This window comes from Cebus imitator, unplaced genomic scaffold, assembly GCF_001604975.1.
Source record: "Cebus imitator isolate Cc_AM_T3 unplaced genomic scaffold, Cebus_imitator-1.0 Scaffold6, whole genome shotgun sequence".
In the NCBI taxonomy this organism is placed as follows: Eukaryota; Metazoa; Chordata; class Mammalia; order Primates; family Cebidae; genus Cebus; species Cebus imitator.
In genome coordinates this window covers 10,532,054-10,538,989 of record NW_016107321.1, presented here as the reverse complement: position 1 = coordinate 10,538,989, position 6,936 = coordinate 10,532,054, and the positions used below count along the sequence as shown (strand labels likewise).

The 6,936-nt window shown below is 42.8% G+C and overlaps 1 protein-coding gene across 5 annotated transcripts in view; it reads right to left on the bottom strand.

The window, feature by feature from the left end:
• Window positions 1–4,866, bottom strand: part of IPCEF1 (interaction protein for cytohesin exchange factors 1) — a 201,264-nt gene extending 196,398 nt beyond the window's left edge. For 3 of the 5 annotated variants that reach the window (XM_037742101.1, XM_017537739.2, XM_037742096.1), the window contains exon 1: window positions 4,724–4,866. The gene's annotated coding sequence lies outside the window, so the exon portion shown is untranslated. Of the gene's footprint in view, window positions 1–3,118; window positions 3,196–4,723 lie in introns of all 5 variants that reach the window. The other 2 variants (XM_037742092.1, XM_037742100.1) reach the window with 1 other exon arrangement.
• Window positions 4,867–6,936: the final 2,070 nt, after the last annotated feature.

Below are 6,936 nucleotides of genomic sequence, written 5' to 3'. Positions count from 1 at the left end.
TGACCAGGATGGTCTCGATCTGTTGACCAGGATGGTCTCGATCTCTTGACCTCGTGATCCACCCGCCTCGGCCTCCCAAAGTGCTGGGATTACAGGCTTGAGCCACCGCGCCCGGCCACTATCTCTCCTTTCTAAGACAAAGACTGATTCTAAGACAAAGACAGAAGATCCTTTTCAATAGCTACAAGCCAAAATATTTTATTTTGGTTAAGTCTCTGATAAGGGACTCCACGGTGACCTGCTGGCACTGTGAGGGGGCAGGGCCGAGATTCTAACAACAGGAATAATAATTATTGACTCTACAAAATAATCTGTGACTCTACAAAAATGTTTTCATGACCTCTCCCCATACATACCAAGATGATAGAGATATGGGAACATTCCCTAAAAAATGAATTACTCTCATACTGGGAGATCTAAATTTAGCTTAGAAGGAATAACTGATGAATGGACTATTGAATTTGCTAGGAAGTCATCAAACTCAGGTTTAGATGCAGTTTTAAATCATCCAGAGAAAATAACCAATTTTCATGTCATTCTAGGAATTAATCAGACCAGCGAGACCCAGTGGGACCATATTTCCTTTTTCTTACTTCAGAGTTGACACATGATTCTATGATTCTGCCCCAGTCTTACTCTTAAAGGGGATTCCCCTACAAAGACTAAATAACATAAACTTTCTTTTTCTTTTCTTTTCTTTTTTTTTTTTTTTTTTGAGATGGAATCTTGCTCGTCACCTAGGCTGGAGTGCAGTGGCTCGATCTCAACTCACTGCAACCACCGACTCCTGGGTTAAAGTGATTCTCCTGCCTCAGCTTCCTGAGTACTGGGATTACGGGCATGTGCCACCACACGTGACTAATTTTTGTATTTTTAATAGAGGCAGAGTTTCACCATGTTGGTCAGGCTGGTCTCAACCTCCTGACCTTAGGTGATCCACCCGCCTCAGCCTCCCAAAGTGTAAGGATTACAGGCGTGAGTCACCACGCCCAGCCAATAACATAAATTTTAAGTATCATTTCTTAGGCTGCAATGAACCACAAACTTTAGCACACTATGACTAAAACAGTGCTTTTATTGTCCTGTTGGTGGAAGATTTAAGGAGGGTTAAATTTTTGTTCATTTTTCTTTTTCTTTCTTTCTTTTTTTTTTGAGATGGAGTCTCACTCAACATTGCCCAGGCTGGAGCGCAGTGGCATGATGTCAGCCCACTGCAACTTCTGCCTCCCAGATTCAAGAGATTCTCATGCCCCAGCCTCTGGAGTAGCTGGGATTACAAGCGCCTGCCACCACACCCAGCTAATTTTTGTATTTTTGATAAAGACAGGGTTTTGCCATGTTGGCTGGGCTGGTTTTGAACTCCTAACCTCAGGTGATCTGCCTGCCTTAGCCTCCCAAAGTGCTGGGATTACAGGTGTGAGCCACCACACCCAGCCTATTTATTTTCTTTCAACATTTGTTTTCCTTTCAATCATTAAAATAGTTCAGGTATGTTTCACTAATGAAAAATCTGAGGAAAAAATATAGAGTAAAAGTACAAAGAAAAACCCTGAGCCATAAACCTATTCATATAATAACTTTACCACATTTCACCCAAATCTTGCTTCTCTGCAGTATTTTTACATAGCTGAAAAAGTTATCTTCCTGCTTTTTTGACTTAGCATTACATCATGAGAATATTTCTATAAATATTATTTTATTGATGAAATTTCCTTATATACCACCATGAGTTTAACCATTCTGATAACTAGGCTTGTAATTTTATTTTAAATTAATGATTCTTTTAAAAACTCACTTTCATTTTACAAAATTTAGAAAATACCACAAAGCATAAAGAATAAAAGATAAAAAGTGATTAAATGTTTCAGTGTGGCTGTGGCAACTTGAAAACTGATATTGATAAGTGCCATTTAATGTAATCATTTTTTTTTACCCCTGTCCCACCCTCCTCACCTGGCCAGCTGCCGCCTCAGTCTGCAATCATATTTTTGACCCTCACAGAACCACCCAAAAAGTCAGTATGTTATAGTCACCACTTTATAGGTTGAGAGACAGAGTTTGAACAGATATGTCTGACCCCCAAACTGTGTTTTCTCTTGGCCAAGTTATATTGACCTTCCCATGATTACCTCCACCATCACCTCCACCACCCTCACCTCCAACCACCATCTCCACCATCTGTACCATCACCTCCTCAACCACCTCCACCATGTCTGCCATCACTTCTGCCATCTCTACCACCACCTCCACCATCTCCTCCACCACCACCTCCACCATCTCTATCATCACGTTCACCATTACTTCTGCCACTCCATCCACCATTTCTACCAACTCCATTACTACCTCCACCACCGCCTCCACAACCACCTCCACCATCTCCACCGTCATTTCCACCATCACCACGGCCACTTCCAACACCAGCCCCTCTTATTGCCACCTCTTTCACTTTCCTGATCTAGAAATTCTTTCTGATCTCTGTTCTACACACCCTTTCTTTATTCCACACCTTCATATTCTCCTTTCTTGCTTCACTCTGACCTTTTCTAACCTTCACTTTTTTTTGTTTTGAGACAGAGTCTTACTCTGTCACCAAGGCTGGAGTGCAATGGTGCATTCTCAGCTCAGTGCAACCTCCACCTAGCAGGTTCAAGCGATTCTCCTGCCTCAGCCTCCAGAGCAGCAGGGATTACAGGCATGTGCCACCACCCCTAGATAATTTTTGTACTTTTCGTAGAGAACGGGTTTCACCATGTTGGTCAGGCTGGTCTCGAACCCCTGATTTTGTGATCTGCCCATTTTGACCTTCCAAAGTGCTGGGATTACAGATGGGAGCCACCACGCCCGGACCTTATCTTTACTTTTTAAAGTGCCTGAGCAACAGAGATAAAGCAATGGCTTTCCTACCACATTCATTTTATGAATTATCCCAGTTATTCATTCATTCAACAAATATTCCCGAGAGCAGGCACTGTTCTGAGCACTTGGGAGCACAAGTAACCTCTCCATTTGCAGGATTATCTTGAGGACTAAAAAGCTTGATTTTTAGGATTTTTCTTCACACACACACACACACACACACACACACACACACACACACAATTTGCCACATTAGACCTACTTGCAAATTGTCAACCTGGACTTCAATGATGAGCTCCCACTGCAGAGCCTCCAAGCTCGATGGAAAGCAGAAGTGAGCTGTTCAAAAGGATACACGAGTCAAAAGGAAAGTCTCAGGCAATAGTCATGAAGTAATTTCTTATCTCTTATTGCCACAGCAAACTACCGCAGGAAAGAACTTCCTATTTCCATACTCTGATGATGTATATTTGCTTAACACAGTTTGCCTGAAATAGTTCATGCATGGACCCACTCCAGAAAAGACACTTGATTTATAAAGAGAGGAATGGAAGGAAATTAAAAGGTAAATTAAAGAATGAGTTCATCAACACATACACAAGCTTACAAACTTACCTTTTCCTCCTTGCTTGCATGATGTGAGCAGAAAAAAATGTGTGTTCTTTCTGTTTCTATTTTCTTTTTTGTTTGTTTTTTTGAGACAGAGTCTTGCTCTGTCACTCAGGCTGGAGTGGTGACGCGATCTCGACTCACTACAACCTCTGCTTCCCGGGTTCAAGCAATTCTCCTGCCTCAGCCTCCTAAGTAGCTGGGATACAGGAACATGCTGTCACGTCCAGCTAATTTTTGTAATTTTAGTAGAGACAGGGTTTCACCACGTTGGCCAGGCTGGTCTCAAACTCCTGACCTCAGGTGATCTACCCGCCTCAGCCTCCCAGAGTGCTTGGATTACAGGCTGAGCCACCATGCCTGGCCTTCTATTTCTATTTTCTTTTTCTTTTTTTCTCCCCATGGAGATGAGGTCTTATTATGTTGCCCCCAGGCTGGTCTCAAACTCCTGACGTCAAGTGATCCTCTCACCTTGATCACCCAAAGTACTTGGATTACAGGCATGAGCCATCATGCTCAGCCCTCTGCTTCTATTTTCTACATAAAATAAATAACTGGATAGAAATTAGACTTTATGTACTCCTACTATACAATGTCAAGGACAGCACTAGGAACATACAGGCCACTCAAGACTAATAAAGTCACTGCTGTAGTCAGATACTTCAGTGGGTTATAATTCTGACTCCTATCATTAAATTCTTTCACATATACCCCAGCAAAGAAAAATCAAGTGCCCCAGACACCCTTACTAAAAGCCTCTGAACCAACAACACCTAGCTTTCATTTTCATACCAGAGATATTTTGTTGAGCCTGAGACCTTCATCAAAGTGTAAAATCCCCTCCAGCTGCCTCCATGCAAAGGAAACTCCCCCACAAAGAACATGCTTTCTCGAAAGAGGGCGGCCACAGAGCGCTTCTCCAAATGAACTCCTCAGAACCCAAACACACATTGAATTGTGCTTTTCTAAATCAAACCTGTGGTCTGCGGTCCAAACACCTATCAAGACAACACCCATTTAAGAAAAAGAAAAGCAGAGGGAGTACACACCTCTCTCCTCTTCCAAAGCTTTCACAGAATTAGAGAATCTTTAGCACCTGGTTTCCCAGATTACAGAGAGTCAAGCAAACATCATATCCCCAAAGCCATACTTCCTACCTCACTACTCTAAGGAAAGCGCTGGAGTATCCATTGCTTTGCCATCTTGATATGTCAAGCAATTACCTCTCACACATCAGCCAAAGAGTGATGTTACTTACATGCAACACAGAGAGTAAATCCAAGAGTGGTCTCTTTATTCCTGGAATCCGAAGACTCATAGTACTCTGAGGCTAAGCTTGAGGATTCTACTCAAAGCAGCCTCAGCTCTGGAGGTGCCGTCAACGCAGAACTAACATTTGAAGCTGATCAGAGAGTTAAGCTCTTTCGAAAGAAGAGGAAGTGTCATCTCCACTTCCTCAATCCTACTGTTCTTCCTTCTCATTGTTATCAAGCCCTTCCTTGATGCCCATATCCAGGACACAGTACATGCAAGGCAAGCACACCCCATCTGCCTGACTTCATTGATTGCTAAGCACTACCTGGTGTATTCATTTGCAGAGCACATGTGCGAAATGGTACAAGGCTCTGCTTTCTTGTTTTGGAGGCAAGGATGTTCATTTACAGTGGAGGGTGAGATGATTTGCAGAGTCATTCTTAGCATGTTTGGGTGACATGCCGCTTGAACCTCTTTAGGTTCAATCTTCCTTCAAATTTCCCTCTTTCCTCCTTTCCAAATTGCTCCTGATGCTCTAATAAACAGAGGGTACAGATACATTTGTAAAAATTATTTTAAGATAAAAATAAGTCTAAGCCTGCCATCTTTTGCAGTACACATAGAAGAGTCTCTGACTTCAAAACTTTTCTTTCCCACACTGGAAAAGAAAAATGACAGTTGAAAGTTAGAGATATTCCATCTCATTACAATCTCATTACAAACACACTCCTGTCCTCCCAGTCTCCCCTGTCAACACCAGCTTCTTGTTTTTCTATACCTTCTTGGGAAATGAATACAGTCTCACTATATTTATATTCTGCTCTCAAAGCAAAGAAACTAAATCATTAGAAATGGGCTCATGACCAACGCAAGCTTCCAAACGTCATAGCTAAAATATCAGCATGTGCATCGGTTACCTTTCACTGCTTAACAAATCACACCAAAACGTAGTGGCTTAACACAACAAACATCTATTATCCCATGGTATCTGTGGGTGAGGAATCTGGGCCCAGGTTAGCTGGTGGTCCAGCTAAAAATTCCCTACAAGGCTGCAATCAGGTGTGGGCTGGAACTGCAGCCATCTCAAGGCTCAATGAGGGAAAAAAGCTCTTCTAAGATCACTCATTTAGTTGTGGGTAGGATTCAGTTTCTTGTGGGCGATTGGACTGGGGGTGTCAGTTCAATGCTACCTATGGCCTGGAGGCCACCCTCAGTCCCTTGCCATGTGGACTTCTCCTTAGGGCAGCTTCATATCATGGTGGCTGGCTTCATTAGCAAAAGAAGTGAAAGAGAATGACAGAGAGTTGAGTGAGAGCAAGATGGAAGTCACTTTTGTCACCTAATCACAGAAGTGACAGTCTATCGCTTTTGCCACGACTGATTTGTTAAAAGCAAGTTACTTGGTCTAATCTCCACACAAGAGGAGGGGAATTACACAAGATGTAAATTCTGGGAGGCGGATAATCAAAAGGATCTATCTTAGAAATCTGCCTACCACAGCATGTAAAACTTTTATCCAAACTCAAGTTGCCTCTGTCAAACCAAATGTTAACAAAAGGGAAGAGTCATCTAAAGAGAAAGTCATAAATACAGTGATAGTATTCAAAGAGTATCTGAAGTATTAATATAATACTGTAGCCCACTCTAGTCAATACTGACATCACACTGCTCAGACTTGGAAAACTAATGACTCTTATCCTTCCATCTCCATGAAACAGACACACAGTATATAAGCAAAAACCTAAACTAAACTATACAATGACAAGGGCTGGGCAGGGTGGCTCATGTCTGTAATCCCGGCACTTTGGAGGCTAGGGGAGGTGGATCACTTAACCCCAGGAGTTTGAGACCACCCTGGGCAACATAGCAAGTCTCTAAAAAAATAAATAAATTTAAATGTTTAAAAAACAACAACTAGCCAGGTGCGGTAGCGCGTGCCCATAGTTCCAGCTGTTCAGGAGGCTGAGGCTGGAGGATCACTTGAGTCCAGGAGTTCTGGGCTGTAGTGTGCTATGCCCATTGGGTGTCCACACTAAGTTCAGCATCAATATGGTGACCTCCCGGGAGTGGGGGACCACCAGGTTGCCTAAGGAGGGGTGAACCGGCCCAGGTCAGAAATGGATCAGGTCAAAACTCCCGTGCTGATCAGTAGGGGGATCACACCTGTGAATAGCCACTATACTCCAGCCTGGGCAACATAGCAAGACCCTGTCTCTT